Here is a 23,496-nt window from a genome sequence, read left to right as displayed (position 1 = left end):
TGTTTCACTATGACAAGGGGGAGATAGCTATGGGAAAATTACATATATTCAGTGTTTCTACTGATAACATGTATTGTGATGCTTTGTTTCTAGCATGGAGCTGTATGTTCATAATGTAGAATAAAATATAAAATCGTTTATTATGTGACAATAGGCACAACAAATAGTAATATTTTATAAAGAATTTGTTTTTATGTTTTGAAATTATTATTATTAGTAGCAGTAGTGGTAGCAATTATAGTAGAAGCAAGCAGGTTCAGCTCTCTACTAAAAGGACAAAAAAGATTGGCTCCCAAGATTTTTGTCATTAATTAGTTCACTCAATAATAAGGATTATTTTTAATATGTAAATTTACATGTATTCATCAAATATTTATCAAATATCCCAGGTCCAAATCTAAACACTTAAATTGAAATGTAGAGTAATATCTGCGTTAATTACTTGCTAAAAAAATTCCCGTAGAGTAAGTTTCATGGCACTTTCTAATGATGTATTGTTGTTCATAACAGAGGGTAAAATATGATTTGCTCATCTTCTCATGTTATAATACCCATGGAAGTGTAAGAGTTAAGGTCAGAGAGCTGTTATCAATACAAAGAAAAATGTAATGCAGAAGATAAAACTAAACAGAGAAAAAATTTTATTTTATTTTAACACTTTAAGTAGCTTACAATTTTCTAAGTGAGATTAAGTAAACTATACAAACGCAAATCAAGAGGAAGACATGCTAGAAAAGACCTAAAAATGCTGCAGGATAGTCAAAGAAGGAAATTTTCAGATGTGATGTGATCAGAGAAATTTCAGAGGAATGATGTTTTATTTCAATCTTCAAAAATACGTAGAATTTTGATCAGTATGTGAGTAATGCAAATGTTAAAAAGCTTGATTTAGCGATACCACAACGTATTCATATATCAAACCATCATGTTATACACTGTAATGATATATAATTTTTATTTGTCAATTAAAAATAAAGAAAGAATAAAGAAAAAAGTCAAATATAAGGTGGCCAGTGTGATTCTTGTTTTACATAGAGAAACAATTTTAATGGTACAAAATGGCAAGATGCAATTATAATAAAACCCAAAAATCCAGTTCAAGATTTACACAAAGACTATAATAAGGATGATTCCTTACCCCTCAAGTGAAAAACAATAGCCCTAACACATATATTAGAATATTAATCAAATTTAATCATGAAACTCCTTGAATAAGGGAGGTAAAATGGTCTTGCAAAAATTAACTTTGGTTGTTCCTAACAAAGAAGAGGTTGTCCTATTAGCTTCCCTAGAGAAAGAAGCCTTAAAAATGGAAACAACTCCCACACACAAACACACACACACACACGCACACACACCCACATACACCCAAGCATCCCTTCTAATACATGGAACAGAATGGGTCAGAGGCTCATTCTCAGATTCTTTCACAGATTCGGGAAAAAAAGACCCTGTAGCCTGCTAAAGTCCCTTTCAAGCAAAGATCAGCTTCAGGTAGTGAAATGTTTTCTGAAAGCCCTGCTTGCCCCTCCCTAGAAAACGGCTGCATTTCACCTTCCTGTTTGAGATTAACTAACCATCCTATTTTGCCTGGGAGTGGGGGCAATCCTGGAACAGGGAACTTCCCTACTAAAATCAGGAAAGTCATGGACAATTTGGGACTATTTGGTAATTTTATACACTTCCCAAAGGCAGCTTCTGGGATGCCCAATAAGGCTCATTAAGAATTATGTCATGAATAATTTTGATCAACCACTATTTCTATTGAGTATTATTGAGGGTTTTTCTCTTTTCTGTTTCCAGCAATAAGTTCCTTGTTCAAGAAGTCATTGGTGTGAAATCTATCTCCCGTTTTTCAGAGCCTCCATCTTCATTTTGCCTGGCTTACTCCTCTTCTGTCCTCCCTCCTAGCTTCTCGACATTTACAAAAAAGTATATATTTAGGAAAGCATCTCATAGACTCATTCATAGTAAAGTCTAAATGTCTGCTAATAATTAATACTTTTGCCAGAATTTTAAATCTTAAAATTTGAATTTGAAGAAGTAAAGTCTGATTTATGGATAAACACCAAAACTCCAATTATATAATTTCATGCATTAGAAAATCCAGCAGGCCAAGCATTCTCTTGATTTCCCTCTCGTGACTTTACCAAGTATTCCCATAGCTAGGCCTTCTGATTTCTTTATTTGATGGTTCACCTATATCTCAATTATTGGGCCAATATACATCTAATGATGTACTATTGTTAATAACAGTGGGTAAAATACCATTTGAATACTACTTTGAGTACTACTATTTAAAGTGGGCTCAAAGTCCATACTTAACCTCCAATATAGGAAGGCTTATTGTTTTGCTCTCCTCCCTGTTCAGTTGACCCTTGTTGTGATGCTCTTCTGCAGACCTTTGCTGTGCTTGTAATGCCTTAAATTGACACACCACACTCACATGCCTTTTGAAATTCTGATAAAGAAGACTATCTGTGCCTAAGTGCCAAAGTCCAGTTCATAGGCCCAGTACTCATAAGACATTCATTTTCTCATAACTGATAAACTCTTTTCAAAGAATAAAACCCTGCCTCATGCTAGTATTTCTTGTTTTGTTCTGAATTTTGATAATGAATTCTAGAGCCATGTTTTCAAACTTGGTTTTTGTGAACAGACTAAAGCAAAATGTTAACCATCAGCCTGCCTAGTGCTCTTGAGTACCACAAACTTGTATTCCCAAATCCTGTGCAAGAACCTATTAGGAAACCCCGTAGAATAAACTTCAACCATTTGGACCAACTAGTTGCTGGGGTTGTAAAGATTCTTTAGTTTGGTTAAGCACTGATGAAGGTGCTTAACAGATGAGCTAAACTTCCATTAGTCAGATGTAGACCCTTGTAACTATCCAATTATACAAGGATATTTAATTCAGGAATGAAAAAAAATTACATGATCTGTGTCAATAACTCACATTTGTGTGTCCATGCAGACATCACTAATCAATCACAAGATACTAAACTGTTGGGTTTAGATAAGATCTTAGAGTCCTTTTGTTCACATCTTTCCAAGCAGCCACTACAAATCAACTAGACTTGGCAGCCAAGATGAAAGCTGTTTGCCATCCTTGATCTAGTGGCATGCTTCCCCTTTCTAATGACCTGCCCTGCTGTGAATAAATTATCTTACTAGGCCAGTGGCTTTAACAGCTTTCTCCATGCTACTCTGAAGATGGATATATTTCTCAAAAAGCTGCATAGCTCTTCCTTTATGAATTCAAAAATTTCTCCACACTCTCTCTTTCACCTTTCACTTCTAGTCATCCTATTTACCCAGTTCTAACTCATTGGATTTCACCAAAATTATCTTTTTCTGCCAATTCTATCATAAGAAGAAATCACCTTGAAAGTCTACCTAGATATTAATTTGACTTTTCCTCAAGCCCACATCTTAGATCTTCTCCTTACTCTCCAGAATACAGGCAAGTAGCAGCCTTCCACCAAACCTGACACAGATTCCAAGGGGAAAATGCCAGTGTTAACCGTAACTTAATGCTTATGACAAGGAGATATCAGATAAATCCCAGGATAAGACAAAAGTATGGGCCAGAGTGGCAATACATAGACAACCATATTTACCTACTCATGAGGCTGATGCCAATGCCTATCATTTAAAGTCTTCATTTACAATGCAGGTTAGATCAGTTAGGGATGTGTTGTGTGTGTGCACTTCTGTGTTTGTATGCACACAGGAACATTTATATTACAAATATAAGTACTCTAGAACTCTTTCATTAAAATCATGATTTAGCTTATGTATAATTTAAAAATATATAGATAGGTAGATAAGTTAAATTTATCTAATCTGTCTATGTACATATATACACACACACACACACACACCATGTGTGCATACACACACACACACGCACCCCCCCCATACACACACCCTTAACTGGTTTAACTTGCTTGTAAATTAAGACTTTTAATGAGAGGCATCAACAGCAACCTTGTGATTAGTTCAATATATATAATAAATATGTCTTACATGAAGTAAAAGATCAATGACATGTCATAATAATTGGGTACATGTGTGAAACTAACATCCCTCATCTCTGTGTGTCTGTGTAGCTGAAAAGAACAATGTGAGGATATCTTTCAAAAATGAATTTATGAATGTTCAGTAGTTGCAGGCAAGAGTTTTGATTTTTTATTTAAGCCAACAGGCTTTCCAATGCTTTTTATTTCTAAAAAATTCTCTACATATTTGAGTACTGTGATACAGGTTGATTTGTCTCCTGAGGCCCTCATAATGCACCTCATATGTGTGTGTCTACTGACCAATTCATCTCCCATTAATAGCTCATTTCATAAGTCGAGTCCAACTAGCATCACTTTCGACTGGTTATATTCCAAGACTCAACAGATAATAAGCCTTTCTACTATTGTATTAAATAATAAATGTGGTTCATAAGTGATTCTGATGAACCCTCTAGACATATCTTCTAGGAGAAATTTCAAGTCTAACATCTATTCAGAAGGTGACTAGCAAGACTGGCCTGCAGACTTTCATTTTTGTCTGAAGTTTAACAAATCATCAGCTCTGCATACTGCCTGATAATCTTCTGACACACACATAAAAAAAAGAAGTCCTTTAAGTTTGCTTTCCTCTTTCTAAGTGTTCAGCTGTGTATCATCAAATGATGTGAGGCCTAGGAAAAAATTCTCAGGAATTGCCATGGTTCTATATGAATGCTGATAATGCTTGCAAAAGCATAACTTGCTGATGAGAGTTAACAAGTGACTTGGTGTTCCTCAAGCTAATCTTAGGTCCATAGTACCTTATGTACACCAGGAAAACAGATGTTCCAAGATGATCAGGAAGACTGGAAAATAAGAAATGTCCTATGTGGCCTTCAAGCAGTGGAACCCTATAATATTCTACTGAATCCAGAAGCTAATAAATGGCAGAGAGAAATCTAATCCACATGAAAATGATATATCTGTCTTTTTATTTTTATGTTTCACTAACTTTTAGATGACATATTGGAAGAGAGGATAAGTACTGGGGGGTCAAATGGATTTCATTTTGGGATTCCTTCTGAAATGTTCCTGAATGTTAAGCAAAAATGTAGTTAGGCAAACATGTAGCAAGTTTACCACATGGGTGCATTTTTTAAACTGTAAGCATAATTATGTATTCAAAATAACTTGTCTAATTGATTGGCAACCTGATATAATTGAAAGTTCACTGAGACAAGAACCAGAAGATTGTTTCTGTGTAGAAGACTGTGCTTCTGAGTTAAGCTAACTAGTATTTGACTCTCAAGTCTGATTTTCATTCCCTTTAACAATGTGACTTCATAAGCATTATTTTTTCATCTATAAATATTAGAATTAATTGTGAGAATGGAAGCAAAGTGCCTAGCTCCCTCCCTGATATATTTCAGGTTTATTACAAATGTTACTCGCTATTTTTTCTCTTACTTGTGTCTCATCTTGTGTAAATTGCTTCACCTCTCTGGACCCATTTCTTTATCTGAAAAACCAAGGGCTTAGTTTGGATGACCTCAAGTTCTTCCTATAATTCTATGATTCAACTATGTACAACTTGGGATGGCATGGCCATGTAAGCAGAGGTTGCAAAACCAGGATTCAATATCAGGCAAATAAAATCAATGTGTAAAACTGTGTAATGAAAAACAAGGGGGAATGATAAACTAAAGAATACATAGACCTGCCTAAAAACATTAAAAAATCTAAAGCATTAAAATAGTGTGCCTGCCAAACCAAATATATTCTTGGGTCAAATTTGAATTCTTGGCTGAAAGGTTTCCAATTTCCAATCAAGAGCTTTTAAACATTGACCTCCATCACCCCACCAGCACCCCAGATTGTTGACAGGGCAGTCAGAGAATGGATCAATCATAATCTTAAATCAAACTGATCAATTACAGTCTATGCAAGAATTTTTTATGGCAGCTGTCATCTCTAGAAAAATATACATTTGGAGCCACCCAGATCATGTCAAGGAAGAAGGGAGAATTGGGAAGACCAAATCAGAAAAGAACCAAGCATAGTTTTTGTTTCTGGCTAAGCCGTGGTTTGGCTGTGAAGATATGACTTCACAGCATCCTATTGAGAATCACGTCTTTGCAGTGGATATTTTTTTTTCTTCCCTGCCATGAACGTGTCTGAGAAACTGCAGAATAAAAATGCAAAACAACAAGTATATTTAGATACACTCCCACACAGACTCTAAAGCTTAATATTTCACTGAACACCACATGAAAGACTGAATTAATATCCATAACTCTTCCACATCACTCATGCTTCAAAGTTCTGTCGTTATAGATTTCTTTGGCCTATATAGTTGCAAAATTAGCTAACAACAGTAATCTTTCTTTAGTATAACATTCCATTGTACTTCATAAGAAAAAATTTATTAGATTTATTCATCTTTTGGCTCTGTATATTCACAGAATTTTTACTGATGTTGCAATAAACAACAAATTTTTACCAGATAAAAATTAAACACAAGTGATTTTAGAATTATTATTTATAATCCAACTCTAGGTATCAAGATAATCATAAGATCAAAATCACTTATGATGTAGTCTATTCTCAACTCTGCAACCAACTAGTTATATCACGTTGCATAAGTCATTCAACTTCTCTGATCCTCATTTACCTTTTATGTAAAATGCAATGTTGGTGGAAATGGCTTCTAAAGTCTCCTCTTATTCTTCCATGGTGCGATTCTTAGTGGAATATATCCCCCAAATTTATCATTAAATAGAGCTCAAAAATTATAAGACTGCAACTATACAAAACTGAGGAAGGCTAAGGCGTCAACAAGCAGCAAAGACTTGACCCCTTATTAAATTGCATATTCATATAATGCAAATATGTGAAACAAGAGGCAGAAATATTAAAGTATGGCTTCAAGTGCAAAAAGTAAGTTTCTAGAAGAATATATTCCAAATGTTATCAGAGATTATCAATGGGTAAAGTTATAAAATACTTTTTATTTCCCCTGAGTTTTAAATATCAATTAAAAAATTATTCAGCCTTGACTACTAAAATTAGTCTCAAGTTTGGGGACTGGTTAGAGCAGTGTCATTAACAATATGGTTTACATTATAAGCCAAATAGAATACAATTTAAATTTCTCTAATTTAAGCCATATTTCTTAAAATTATTTTATTATTCTATATATGTTTTTTAAATTAATGCACAATAATGGTAGCAAACACTTTGCATAGACTTTTTTCTTCATTACCCTGGGATCAAATTCTAATAAGGAATGAAACAAACACTAAAATTCTAGTCATACTAAGAAGTATTCTAGAACCACTAAACAAGTCTGTATGTGGAATTTTTTTTTAATTAAGGCATTGTTTTAAATATATAGCAATTTTCAGCATCAATGTTTTCTTATGGCTCACATCTTATTTTAGATATGCAAACAAAATTCTGAGTGTCATTTCAAGGAACCAGATTCATGTATTCATTGATTCATTTAATAGGCGTTTACTGAGCACTGTTACCCTTCACAACATTGGGTATGATAATATCCATGAGCTCTCTTAAATGATTGCCCATGAGGAGATTTATAATGTTTTACAGAGAGTGTCCTGACAGTGCCCAAGCAGCAGTTCATTCTTCCCAAAGAATAGTTTTTAAATGACCCTCCCTATGCCACAGCTAAGAAAAGAATTCTGATAAATGGCAAAAAGAATATAGTAGCAAATAAAACAGTGTCCCGGGAGAAAAAGAGAGAGAGAGAGTGCCAAAACAGCTCTCCTCAGTTTTCTTTCGTTAGGAAAAGAGGAAGACACAATTTTGCAGAGAATATTAAAAGAAAGCAAACGTAGCATAGAAATCAATCTATTCAAAACCTAGTAATGAAAGATCACTCTTTGAGCGAATGAATAACAAGCAGAGCCTACGACATGTTCTGCAATTAGTAATGAGGTCCTTAAAGTAAGAAGCCAGCTTTGCATAGAAAGGCAGAAGACAAAAAATAATGTAGATTGTACCTTGACGTATCCTTTCTTTCTTAGATGAATTATCATCAGATCTTTAGTAATGAGTAAGTAGAAATTTATAACAGAACAAAAATAAATACATCTCATTGAAGACTTTAGGGTTCATTTTTCCTCAATACATGATTTGTCAACCCGATAAAGTTTCATGTTATAGATACGGTCTTCTCTAAAGGAGCCTTTTGATTATTATGTCAAGATCCTGATGCCAAGAATGGGTCAATAAGATAGGTAAGTGCCTCTTACAGAATCCTTTCATGAATAAGAGCCTATCATGAGGACATGAGATTAGGATGACCTTTGGATAGATGACACAAGAAGGCTCATATATTGTTCTGTCAATTAATCCTTCATCATAGAGGTTGCTTCCAAGGATATACACTTTAAAAAAAATGATAGCAAAATGGCAGAGATGTTTTAGCCTGGCCGAGGCCTAATGGCCATGACTTGCCTACTGCCTTCCAATCCAAACAAGTGTCCCTCACTCAATTTATGTAATCAGTTGCATGAAGGAAGTAAGAAAAAGAGAAGAGGACAGAATGTAAGGGTGTAGTCTATTGAAATACATGAATCCTACCCACTCACTACTGTAGTCTAATGAATAATTTGCAATGTCACCAATCATATTGACTCTCTCTCCTCATGAGATTGGCATGGGTGAAGGGATAGAATTCTCTTTCTCTTCCTTACCGCTTTAAAGAGACATATTTATTTACAAATATGCATTAACTTGTATTCTGCTAGATAACAAGATTATAAAGAATAATACATTGTGATTTCCTCCTCACATTCTATTCAATTTTGGAAATTGAATGAAGCTATTATTAATTCAACTTTTATTATTATAAATTACTTATATACTTTATCATAGATAGAGCAGAGAGGTGAATGTTGAAATGACCAGGCAAGTCTTAAGTGCATTAAAAAAACAGAGAATAATAGGGTCTGGAGTAGTACATTGGCCATTTTCTGCAATATTCAAAGAGGACACACATTACTCAGTGTTGGTCAATCACAGTCATGTAAGAATATGTGTTGGGTATTTCCAGATCTTCTCATTTCTAGTAGAATCTATAAATCTAAATATTTTATGTAAAATGTCTATAATTTATAAATATTACAAATTTATTCAAAGTGAAAATAAACATTGTACATGCCAAAGAGAACTATAATTTACAAATTTAATTTTAGACCTAGATTATAGATGATGCTCAAAAAGTATGTGGTGAATAAATAACAGTATGTTCTACAGATTTCTACTAAACAAAATACACTAAAAAGAAGGATGTAAAATAACTGTAGCATAATTGGCTCATTTTAGGGCATCACCAAAGAAAGATTACTAATATGAGATAATTCAGTATAGATGACAATCTTTGTTTTGCAGTCATTGAAAAAATCAGTTTTATTTTACAGTCCTTATATGCACATTAAGCTGATATCATCAAAATGACTAATGTTAGACTGCAAAGCCTGTTAAGTTAGTAAACAAATATGTATGAATTAGGTGTGTTTTATAAGCACAGTTCTGATAATATTTTCATTAACTGAGGATCCCAAATGTGTGTCCATGAATTAACACTGGAATAGATATAAATGAATCACCTGAAAAATCAGGAAATATATAATTTCTCAAACTCCATCTTGAGTAAATCTTACATGGCATATCTAAAACTTTTGTTTTGTCTTGTTTTGTATAAAGATCCCACGTAAGTCTGATATGCAGCTAGAATTGATATTGACAGTCATAGGAGCTTCCAAAGAAATATAAGACATATTTCTTGACCTCGTTGACATGATGCTACTCAAGAAAATGCAAACTGAACACATATCAAAACATTAGGACAAATATAAGCTATGATATCTAATTATATAATCACATTTTGTATAGTCCAGTGCTTAGGAACTCAGACTAAGGTCGGGTATGATCAGGAATGCCTGCTTGGACTAGATGAAAGTGGGACGGATTTTGTAGAGAAGTTCAGATGTGAACATGGAGGTGGGAATGGAGCTTTTGTGTTGGAGCAATAGCACGGCTAAAAGTTTCTGAGCAGAAATGGCTATTAGCATGTTTATGAGGTAGGAAGGAAGTCAATCTGGTTGAAGAAAAAAAATCTTATTTGATCGGTGAGGGAACCTTAGAATTCAGACAGTTATTTAGATTTTTTTTTCAACTTTTATTTTAGGCTCAGGGGGTACATATGCAGGTTTGTTATATGGGTAAATTGCATGTTGCTGAGGTTTGGTGTATGAATGGTCCCATCACCCAAGCAGTGAGCATAGTACACAATAGTTAGTTTTTCTACCCTTGTCCCTCTCTTATCCTCCCCTTTCTAGTAGTTCCCAGTGTCTACTGTTACTATCTTTATGTCCATGTGTACTCAACGTTTAGCTCCCATTTACAAGTGAGAACATTTGGTATTTGGTTTTCTGTTCCTTAGTTTGCTTAGGATAATGGTCTCCATCTCCCTCCATGTTTCTGCAAAGGACATGATTTTGTTCTTGTTTATGGCTGAGTAGTATTCCATGCTGCATATGTACATTTTATTTATGCAATTTGCTGTTGATGGAATCTAGGTTGATTTCATGTACTTGCTACTGTGAATGGTGCTGTGATGAACACAGGAGTGCATGTATCTTTTTGGTAAGAGAGTTTATTTTCCTTTGCTTATATACCCAGTAATAGGTTTGATGGGTCAAATGGTAGTTCTGTTTTAAGCTCTTTCGGAAATCTCCAAACGGCTCTCCACAGTAGCTGAACTAATTTACATTCCAGTGGTTCAGATTCAACAGCAGAAGATAGTATCTGAGGACAATGAAATTGGCCAGATTATAAGATCAGATTCCAGCGTGTAAAGTTTAAGTTAGCTCAGGGTCGTAAACATGTAGATTAAAGAAATAGAATTTAATGACCGCAAAAATAGCAGTAGGTCAGTTTAAGATGAGAAAAAGGTGCTAGGAACAGGTGAATGGTTTTACTTAATAAAGTGAACATTACAGATTTAATTTAGTGGCTTGTACATTGGATAATAATTTTATTCCATGAGTTTTTTTTATACCCATCCCTCTGTTTTTGTGTTTGTCTCAAAATTTCCAGAATAACATGTTTAAAAATGAGTCCAGTTTGCAGTCTAGTCAAGAGGCAATATAGACATCAACAATGTCATAGTAATGAAGGTACTAGGGGCAACCTAGACTGTAGATGCATCTGGAAAATCTGCTGACATGCCTCAAGAAAGCAACACTAAGGAAAGACAGACATATGCTACCATCCCCTCACATGTTCATACAAGACTTCACTCCCCACTTATCTGCCACTTCCAGAAGGAAGTGACCCACGTGAGCCTGTCTCTCTCTCCCTGGTTGTTTTCAGAAGGGTGGCCTGGAGAGTCAGAAGAGCTGCTCCCCAACACATTCTGCAGAAGTAGAAAAGGTGTTTGTTCCCTTCTCAGCAATTCTTAACTTTCAAGCTGCATCTTCCTGTGGCTGGAATGCTATTTCTTCTCAGAATTGTAATAACTTATTGGAGGAGTAAAACAAACCAGTTACTGCCCCTACCAGCTATTTCTCTAAGATTTGCATTCACTGGAAACCCAAATATATGCTTCTTCCTGATATGGAAGATGTCTTCTACACTGCAGAGGAGTACTGACATTTTCTGAACTCCAAGGGCATCTGTGAATAAGTGGGTCCACACTGGGTTCTGCTCTGTACATTTCCCCTATGGGAAAGGGAAAATGAAATGAAGTCTAAGACTGAGCCTCAGATTCCTGTTTGATCCATATGCACAGGAGATCTATTTGAAGGATCGTAACATTTTGGACTCCTCTTACTCTGTTTTTGTTTTTTATTTTCCCAGGATATCATGTAGTGTCCCAGAATAGTACGTTTGCTTGTTTTTGTTTGTTTGTTTGTTTGTTATTTGATGATGAATTCTCAGCTCAAAATTTAGGGGATGGGTTTGTCCTTTTATCCCCTGCCCTGCCTTCTTGTTTGGAACCTTTAATCCCAGTGTGTGAGCAACTTACTACAAGCAATAATTTTTAAGTCTTCATTGCATTTTTTTTTCCTCAGTAAACTCTTTAATTAAGCGAACATTGATTAGGGGCCCATCATGTGGCAGGCACTGTTTATAGGCATTTGGGACACATCTCTGAACAGAAGAGATGCAGACTTCAGGTCTTGGAACTTCTATTTTTATCAAAGAGTGCAAGCCAACACACAATAAATAAGCTGCAAGTACATAGGAGGTAGACATGGCCTTTCATTACGAGAGTGTTCAAATGCAGAAAAGTGAATTTTTTTTCCATTTTGCCCATATGCCTAACATACATCTAATATATAGATTCTTTATTGAACATTTTGTCACATTTGTTTTACCACAGCACAAGAAAGCTAATGGAGAAATGCTGTAGCGTAAAAGTTCCCCTCCTATATAAAGAGTAGCATCCATGTCTAGAAACACGGTTAGCTCACCCTGAGAGGCCATGAAGGTGACTTCAATGAAGAAAGCAGGAGTGTTGTAAGGAAGTCACTAACAATCTCTGAGGTCCCACCCCAGGGTCAGGAACATGATCACAGTAGAGATGGAGATAAGCGGGAAGGTCAGAAAGATCTGGCCACTTAATGGGCAATTTTGTACATTTGTTTAACTTCAATTTGCCAAAATATAAACTTAGAATAACAAAACTTACCATAGGACATTACTGTTATAAATTACATAAAAATATTAGAGGGAAGTAGATGCTCAATAAGTATTAGCTATATTAATGTTACTACTGTAACTAAATTCCTATAAAAATAATATAGCTAGGGAAGGAATAACCTTCTGGGTCTTAGAGATCCCTGAAAAAAAGTATTCATAGTAAAGCAATTATTTTAAGGATAAAAGAAAACCGCAATTAAAGACTGGACTGCAGCTTCAATTAGATTGGGATAGATATAGATCCCACTATCTAATGGTTATGGGACCTTCTGCAAATTGTTTAATATCCCTAAACCTTGATTTCTTATCTATAAAATAGTATCTACTTCAAATTCCTTATTGCATGGGCGAAATGACATATATTATATCAGAACTGTGTCACTGTATCAATAAGAACTCACCACATACCACCTATTATTCTAGAAAGACTATGTTATGTATTGATGCCACATTACCCTGGTAGAGCTTCACCAATTTCTCATCAAAGAAACAATCCACTCCAACAGCTAAAGGGCAGTGAATGATATAATAACAAAAAGAACACTGGGTCATTAACAGTGTTTTAATGTAGGTGGCTCCAGTTTTGAAATTTATTTCATTCCCCTGAAAATTAAATAAGGGTATGTTGGAGCATCTACATAGATTCAACTACATTTCTTCATAAACACTCAATCTTAGATTTATCTTGGAAAAGAATCTATGATATGTAGATAATATCTGTCATTTAAATCTATAATTTTATTTGCCACCAAAGCCTTTTTAAAAATAATTTGGCCAATTATGTCTGGTTTTCTTATTTTCCTAAAATTATAAAAATGTTGTAGCTAATTCCAATGATCTACATTGTAGGACATACGATAGGGATAGTTATTCATTAGCAGCAAAATTTTTTTTGGAATTTTAAGATTCTGAGAGGTTTTGTTTTTTTTTAATTTCTGAGATTTGGGTGCACCCATCACCTGAGCAGTGTACACTGTACCCAATGTGTAGTCTTTTGTACCTCACCTGCCCCCTACCCTTTCCCCCAAGTCCCCAAAGTCCAATGTATTAGTCTTATGCCTTTGCAACCTCATAGCTTAGCTCCCACTTATAAGTGAGAACATATGATGTTTCTCCATTCCTGAGTTACTTTACTTAGAATAATGGTCTCTAATTCCATCCAGGTTGCTGCAAATATCATTATTTCATTCCCTTTTATGGCTGAATAGTATCCCACGGTATATACATACCGTATTTCTTTTTGCACTCATTGATTGAAGGGCATTTGGGCTGGTTCCATATTTTTGCAATTGCGAATTTTGTGTGTTAGCAGCAAAAGTCATTATTAACTTCTCTCTTTCTCACAGACACACACATGCACAGAGGGTTATTTGCTTTAATGAAATCTCTTATTCTCCTTAGTCTGTCAGAAAAATTATTCAAACACTGGAAACACACACACACTCACACACCCTATTCACTCTTTCAGTGCCTTGCTAGGCTTAACTTGCTATTGATCATCAATTTTATACACTTTAGGGGCAGCAGTCAACTTGTAGATTGTTGTCCAGTAGAGATGCAAATAATCCCCTATCCAGTGGAATAGAAAACCTCAAAGTCAGAATCCCCTGGAAGACATTAGCCAGTTTTATATGTAATCTACAAATGTATCATAGTATTGTTTTTAATCTAGTTTCTAAAAAAGCTTTGAACTGTTTCAACAGCTTACTGCCTCATCTCATTAATTAATAGTTGGATAAAATCCTTGCCATGTGCTCATTTTATATTTGCAGAACAGCCAAGCCTTTTAACCTTTTGAAAATCATTCCTTAACACCTGTACATCCTTATTACAATGCCACCAAAGTCAAAATTTGTGGTTCCTGCTCATTTTCAACATTACCTAAAAAAACATGTGAACTCCTCATGAAGTTCAGAGAGTTAAAATTTCCAGAAACTCAGATATTCAAGTAAATAAACACTATACAAATACAGCATAAGGTTCACAAAATACTCTTGATTGCAAGACCATACCAATTTATGTTTTGCTCAAATAATTTAGTTCTATGAAGGAATAGATTCTGTTAGCCAGATCATTCCGTTATCATTTTCTCTCTCTTGTGCTACAGACCCAAATATTTTAAACTCTAGAATGTGTTCTGCTTTATTCTCACTGGTACCTGAATTTAGTGTTTCATTAGCTTCCATTTAAAATGCCACTTTTTCTAAAATTTCTAAATTAGTTAAGAACATTCTCTAAGTCACTTAATCTAGAAATAAAGACCTCCAGCCACATTCTTCCCTGAGCAAATATTGATAGACCACAGGTACATGCAAAGCACTCTACTGAGATCCGCAGGTACACTGGTAAAGAAAATAGAGACATAAACTGTGCTCATGAAGAGCATACAGATATCTATATTTTGCTATATCTATAATACTATTTCTATTTACTAATTATTAAAATTATACCAGGGATATGAAAGGTACTAAAATAAAAATAATTTTGTTAACAGAATTGTTATCCTGTTATCTGTTATTCTGTTTAATAATAGAAGGAACATATAAAATTAAAACTAAAAAACAAGAAGTAACTAGGTATTAGAAGAACTTTTTTTGGTTCTAGAAATACCTGAGCATGGAGAAAGAAATATTGCTAAGAGAAGCCAATTTATTATGTATACGGAAGCCATATGAGCTTCAAGAGTAGTTTGTCAAATACAATTTTCTGGAAAACCATCAGTTTGAAACTGTTCTAGATGATAGAATAATTAATTTTAAAATATACAGGGTTTTATATGTTCCTAGTTCTCATATGTTATAATCTATTCTAGAAAGAGACATTAAATATATACTGACTTATCAATAATTAGATAATTATTAGCATATATCTTTCCTCCACCAAAAGCAGGCACCCTTGGTTACCTTTTCAACATTCTCTCCCTCTCTCTCTCTCACACACACACATACACGCACACAGCCCTCTTTCACCACACCTTCAAACATAGCCCAGGCCTTCTTAAAGAACTCTAAAGAACAATCCACTCTTTTCCAAGTGGTCATATACTGTGGGAATCCTGTCTCTATTTGGTATACCAGGAGGAGGGTTCTTAGAGACACAGTCATCTCTAGTGGTCTCTTTGCCAGTGATTGGTTTATGACTAAGCTTAGGATACAATTCTAGGCAAGACCTAAAAAGTTGGCTGGGGAGCTTCTAGGATGTGCTCTCCTACTTTGGAAAGGAGACACAGGAAGAGATCATTTTTTATGCTGTCTCTGGGGATGTTTATGTCTGGATGTACAGCTATCTGCAAACTAAACCAAAAGAATCACAGAAAAACTAGCATCACTCTCTGTTGCACTTCTTGTTATGTGAAATATAATAAATTTCCTAAAGTCTGCAGAGTTGACTGAAGATATCCTAACTTATAGACCCATGTTCAAATGGTCACTTATCCTTGCAAATTTGATTTGCAAATAATTGTTCAATTTATCCCTTTCTGCTTCCCCTATTTTGGCCCAAGCTCTCATGATCTCTTAACCAGGACCACAGAAGAAATTGTTGAGTCCCATCTAAACCATTTTCCAATTCAAAAAAGACATAGTATTTTGTTCCTACTACTCCTCAATTTGCAGTCTTCTAATAGTTCATCATTTTTTAAATAATAAATTTCAAATTCCTAGCATAGATTGAAACCCTTTTGTTATCTCATCTTGTTGGTGTTTTTCTTTTTTTTGGACAGGGTCTCTCTCTGTCACCCAGGCTGGAGTACAGTGGTGCAATCTCAGCTCACTGCAACCTCCGCTTCCCAGGCTTAAGGGATCCCCCCACCTTAGCCTCCTGAGTAGCTGGGACTACAGGCACACACCACCACACCGGACTAATTTTTTGTATTTTTGGTAGATACGGGATTTTGCCTTGATGTCCAGGCTTATCTCAAACTCCTGCTCCTGGGCACAAGAGATCCATAACCTTAGCCTCTCAAAGTTTGGAGATTACAGGCATGAGCCGCAGCACCTGGCCTCCCCTTTTTTTAAACATTTTTAGTTCAGGGGTGAATGTACAGGTTGGTTAGAGGTGACCATGTGTCATGGGGGTTTGTCGTACAGATTATTTCATCATCCTAGTATTAAGCCTATTACTCATTAGTTATTTTTCCTGATCCTCTCACTCCTCCCAACCTTCTTCTTAAAAAGAAGAAGATTGTTTCCTTTGCGGGGACATGGATGGAACTAGAGGCCATTATCCTTAACAAACTAATACAGGAACAGAAAACCAAATACTGCATGTTCTCACTTATAAGTGGGAGCTAAATAATGAGATCACATGGACACATAGATGGGAACAACACATACTGAGGCTAACCTTCTTTTTAATGGCTGCATAGTATTCCATGGTATATATGTACCACATTTTCTTTATCCATTCTATCATTAATTGGCATTTAGGTTGATTCCATGTCTTCCAATTTATTCCATCTACACTCAACTACTGATGGCCCAATATCCCAACTTGCTGGTAATAATTGTAGTAATGACAGCTGGTACTCACTAGAGTATGCCATATGCAAACATCCTGATGCTAAATAAGGTATATCAAAATTCTAGGAGCTCAGTGATCAATGCCAAGCAAATGAGAAATGATAAAAATTAAGCAAACTACAAACCTAGGAGGTAGGTATTATATTTTCATTTTACAGATAATGAAACTGAGACTCAGGTCATTAAATTCTGGCCCTGCCTGCAGAATGAATTACACTGTTTCTGTACAGGGTCAGTGTTGAGCATCTAACACAGCTCAGGATGGGCAAGAACAAATATAGTGGCATCTCAGGTTTCCAAGATTGAAACCATTACTTTACTCTAAACTCTTTTCTTTTGCTTTCAATTCTAATTTCAAACCAGAGAACCTTAGCGGTATTAAAGAAAATGATGAGTCTCGCTATTCAAAGTGTGGTCCACAGACGGCAACAACAGCATTACCTGGGAGCTTGTTAGAAATGCAAAATAATCCTGCATCTTCTGAGTTAGAATCTGTATTTTAACAAACCCTCAGGTGATTAGCATGTACATTAAAGTTTGTTAAACACTAATTTGGAGACCTGAAAGATGTTCTAGTTATATTCAGTATTAAAAACCCTCTCTTTTTCCCCAAGTTCTGTCTGTGAAATATCACTTGCTAACATATTTTACAAGGCTAACCTGGATTACAGCACTCCTTTGAGAGAAAATATACTAATTATTCAAACAGTAAAAATAAAATATTAGTATAAAAGTTAAGGAATGTTTCATTTTTATGGAAAAATAAATGAGGCAAACAGGTAGAAATCAGTTTTGTGGTTTAACAAACAATGTATTGCCTGACTGTAATTTTTTTTCTACTTTGTACTTTATTTTCCCTGAAATTCACTTCTATATTAAATCTAAACCTAGGCACATGTAGTTAACGGCAGATGGGTTCCTCACTCAAACTATTAGAAGAAAAGCAAGAAACTTTCTTTTGGACATCGGTACATAAATTCAAATAACTGAAAATCAGCTAAGAGGATTTTACCACAGAAGACAATGGGTATTGTTTAAATATTTTCAACATCATTTTCTTTTCAAAGTAGAATGGAATGTGAATTAAACTTCATTTTAACATCTAAATCATATCTTTTTCTTTCAAAGTGTCTGTGAAAAAAAAAAAAGTTCCTGCATGTATTATTTGTAATAGGGACATGCTCACCTATAAGCTGATGTAAAACGTGTCCCTTTTTGGCTGTGACTGCCTAAGTAATGAGGCAATGGGGAGAGTAAAATTTCCCATTCCCACACCCGTCACAGGCACCAGCATTGACTTCACACAGGCTCTTCTTAACTGTGAACCTTTCCTGGGACTAAACATGCACAATGTATGAGATTGTATATTTGCTCTTCAATTCTTTAGTTTTTGTAAATAAAAATGTCCTGCAGCGTTTAGCTTTTGTTCATTTTAGATACAACTGTAAAAGTGGAAAATAACATAATTTCATTCAACTTATAGTAGGTTCTGCTTGCTGGAAAATAATACTCTTGTTCAATTGAATCAGTCCTTCAAAGTAATCAAACCAGCTAAATTCCTAGAATATTCCATAAGAGTAAAATTGTTTTCTAATCTTCACTGAGATCCTATTCAATAAGGCCATTTTCTTATCAAACTATACATTTGAGAACAAAATATCGTATTTTAACAGGTACTATAAACATTTTAATTCTGTTAGGGCCAAAATAATGATAAACATGGATAATAGTAATAATCTCTTTCCCCAAAGAGTCTTAGAAATCCTAATTTACTGACTGGTAGCTACTTTCACTAAGTAGAAATACAGTAATTTAATAATCTTACCATAGCAGCTTTCACAGAAGAAAATTAACTAATTCATTATTGCTTATAATTTGCTGAGGCATAGCTGCCATATTTGTAAAATCAGCAGGTTCTGAAAAAAAATTACAAGTTTTTAAATGAATGTTCAATTTTCCCCTAAACACATAAATGATACAATTACTTAGCTCCCTCTAGTGCCAATTTCTAATATAAACTTAATTATAATAACTGTATTCACCATGCAATTTTGAAGCAAATTAAAATTTTACTTGGCAATAATTAAGTAAACTTTCAAGGGTTTTATAGGTTGAGTTTGAGATCAGAGCCAAACAAGATTCACGGATGACACTGTCATAGGTAGGCTCGTGACTACAGTTACAGTAACAGTATTTCTTCACAAATTTTATTTCATATGTTTCAACTAAACACAAATAAACCAATAGAGTGTAAAAGAATGTTGATAAAAGAAATTAAGGCTTGCCATTGAATATTTTCGTACATGTCAATTTAGCTATAACAATCTCACTTAATCTGTGGCTTATATTGATTTTTCTTTGAACAAACAAATTTAAAATCCAAGAAGAAAGACACATCAAAGCTTCTATCAAGGTATAGAGAATAAAATTAAATTTTCAACTGTAGAGGAAAACAAAGTAGGCAGAACATATAATTTAAAAAAAATTATAATAAAAACATCTAACTTAATAAAATGACTTATTAACGTATGTTTCCTGGGGATTTCTCTTAGGCTGAAGCATATAATTGAAGACTTTTATTTCTAAGTAAAGGTAACATAATTACTTTTATTAGGTAAATTGTTTTGTATTGAGTGTATTTAAAGAAAAGATAACAAGGAGGAAGAGGAGAGTAGTCAAAAATAGAATCTCATTCAATGAAAAACTGTAATAAAACTAGTGGATTTTCTAGGAACACAACTTTCCACAACAGTTTGTATATTCATTGCTCTTTTATTTTGTAATATAGTCTAAAGGCTAAGAGGGATGACAGCATGAATTTAGGAATCAAATGATATGTATTTGATTAACAGAACTATGGTTAGTCTGTAAAATACAGATATTGCTTCTAATTAATAAGGCTCATGAAAATTAAAGAAAACGTGTATGTGAAACACACAGTTGAAAAATGATAGTTAATAACTTTTTTCTGGTGTGTTAGTAATTTTTAAATGTTCATAGAATAAAAACATATAATTGAATTGTACTTGCGATCATTGGTAACGTAAACATTATTCCTTAGTGCTGAGAATTAGTACTCTTAAAAATTGACTTATTTTTATTTCAATAAACATTTTTGTCCCAAATAAAAAGAAGAAATCTTTTCTAGAATAATACATGAGATTTTTACTTCTGTTTATTATTAGAGGGTATTATTATTATTGAGATGGAGTCTTGCTCTTGTTGCTCAGGCTGGAGTGCAATGGCGCAATCTTGGCTCACTGCAACCCTTGCCTCCCAAGTTCAAGCAATTTTCCTGCTTCAGCCTCCCGAGTAGCTGGGATTACAGGCACCTGTCACCATGCCCAGCTAATCTTTTGTATTTGTAGTACAGGTGGGGTTTCACAATGTTGGCCAGACTGGTCTCGAACTCCTGACCTCAAGTGATCCACACGCCTTGGCCTCCCAAAGTGCTGGGATTACAGGGGTGAGCCACCGCGCCCTGCCTACTTCTATTTATTTGTGTCATAATGACCCTGATTCAATTTGAATGATTGGACATTAATTCTATAAGGAAGGCAAGAGTCTTGGCCCCTGTATTGGCTCCTACTCCTTCTAATTCCTTCTATTTGCAATTTCCATTTGGCAAGGTTGGACAAGTGCCTTTCTTCTTGTGCAGTATTATGGGTAATTGCCTTCCAGAGTTGTTCTAATAAAAATAAATAAATAAGCCACATGCAGGGAGAAGCTTTGGAAAATGCTCTGTACCAATACAATGGGTTAATTTTATTGTGATAGATGTTAATAAGACAACTTAACTGCAATGCTCATAAAGAGAGCTCTCCTTCTTTCTCCTGCCATTGAAGTTCCTTCAGTGACTACCTTTTCACCTATCCTATTCTTGACATACCTGCTTGACTTCTGAAACACTGTGGTAGATTGATTAATGAAATAATTTATGTCAAAAAAAAAGGAATAATAGATGACATTTTTGTGCTAAAAAAATTAATAAATATTATAAGCTGTCTTTTCTCTATGCTGAATGCAGAGATGTCACAGACAATATTCTGAAAAGTGTATACAAGCATATCTCATTTTATTGTGCTTCATTTTTGTTTAAATTTTACTTCACAGATATTACTTTTTTTAACAAATTGAAGGAATTATAGCAGCCTTGTGACTAGCAATTCCTTGGGTGCCATTTTTCAAACAACATGAGCTCCCTTTGTGTCTCTGTGTCACATTTTGGTAATTCTCACCGTATTTCAAATGTTTTCATTATTATTATATCTGCTATGATAATCTGTGATCAGTGATCTTTGACGTTACTATTGTAATTACTTTGGGGCATCACAAACCATACCCATGTAAGACAGAAAACTTAATAGATAAATATTGTGTGTGTTCTGACCACCCCACTGACTGCCCATTCCTCTATCTCTCTCCCTTTCCTTAGACATCCCTGTTCCCTAAGATACAACAATATTAAAATCGGGCCAATTAAAAACACTACAATGGCCTCCAAGTATTCAAGTGAAAGAGTTGCATATCTCTCACTCTAAATCAAAGGTAGACATGATTAAGCTTAGTGAGGAAGGCATGACAAAAGCTGAGATGGACCAAAAACTAAGCCTTATGTGTCAGTTAGTCAAGTTGTAAATGCAAAGGAAAAGTTCTTGAAGGAAATTAAAAGTGCTACCCCAGTGAACATATTAATAATAAAAAAGCAAAATAGCCTGATTTATGATGTGGAGAAAAATTTCAGTAGTTTAAGTAGATCAAACCGGTCTCAACATTCCCTTAAAAGCCAAAGCCTAATCCAGAGCAAGATTCTAACTCTCTTCAATTCTGTGAAGTCTGATAGATGTGAAGAAGCTGCAGAAGAAAAGTTAGAAGCTAGCAAAAGTTGGTTCATGAAGTTTAAGGAAAAACACCATCTCAGTAACATAAAAGTGTAAGGTAAAGTAGGAAGCGCTGATGGAGAAGCTGCAGCAAGTTATCCAGAAGTCCTAGTTAAGATCATCGATGAAGGTGGCTACGCTAACAACTGATTTTCAATGTAGATGAAACAACTTTACATCTACATTGGAAGTGAAAGGAGCCGGGCACATTCCTCAGCCCCGGGCTCAAAACAAACAAGCCCAGTACAAACACATCCCATCCTCCCATCCCACCACATATCGCCATATATCTCTCAAACTTCCTGAGCCCAGTACAAACACCACCAGGAAAGTCTCCGATAAGGGGACAGCCGTTCAAAGTTTTACTGAAAGAGCGGGAACCAAAAGAATTCCTTTGTTCCCCTGTAACTTTCAGGCTATAAAAAGCAAACACTCGCATTGTTCAGGGCCCTCTTGTATGCTGTGGAATGGAGGGACCAGGTTCGAACTTGTAGTAAAGATCCTTGCCGCTTGGCTTTGACACTGGACTCTGGTGGTCTTCTTTGGGGAACTAACGGTCTGGGCATAACAGAAGAAGATGCCATCTAGGGCTTTTGCAACTAGGGAGGAGAAGTCAGTGCCTAGCTTCAAAGCTTCAAAACACAGGTTGACTGTCTTGTTAGGGGCTAATGCAGCTGGTGACTTTGAGTTGAAGACAAGGCTCAATTTACCATTGCAGAAATCCTAGGAGCCTCAAGAATTGTGCTAAATCTACTCTGTCTGTGCCCTATAAATGGAACAACAAAGCTTGGATTACAAAATATCTGTTTACAGCATGGTTTACTGAATATTTTAAGCCCACAGTTGAGAACTACTACTCAGAAAATATTTCTTTCAGAGTATCACTGCTCGTGGACAATGTACCTAGTCATTCAAGAGCTCTGATGCAGATGCACTAGAAGATTAATGTCGTTTGTATGCCTGCTAACACAACATCCATTTCGTGGCCCATAGATCAAGGAACAATGTCAACTTTAAGCCTAATTATTTAAGTAATACTTTTTATAAGGCTCTAGCTGCTATAGATAATGACTCCTCTGATGGATCTGGGCAAAGTAAATTAAAAACTTTCTAGTAAGGATTCACTATTCTAGATGCCATTAATAACATTCCTGATTCATGGGAAGAGGTCAAAATATCATCAATATTAACACGAGTTTGAAAGAAGCTGATTTCAACCCTCATGGATGACTTTAAGGGGTTCAAGATTTCAGTGGAGAAAGTAACTGCAGATATGGAAGAATTAGCAAGAGAGCTAGAATTAGAAGTAAAGCCTAAAGATGTGACTGAATTGCTGCATTCTCATGATAAAACTTTAATGGA

Source organism: Pan paniscus, chromosome 13 (assembly GCF_029289425.2).
Source record: "Pan paniscus chromosome 13, NHGRI_mPanPan1-v2.0_pri, whole genome shotgun sequence".
NCBI lineage: Eukaryota > Metazoa > Chordata > Mammalia > Primates > Hominidae > Pan > Pan paniscus.
The sequence above is the reverse complement of the archived record's forward strand: the minus strand, read 5'-3'. Positions refer to the sequence as shown.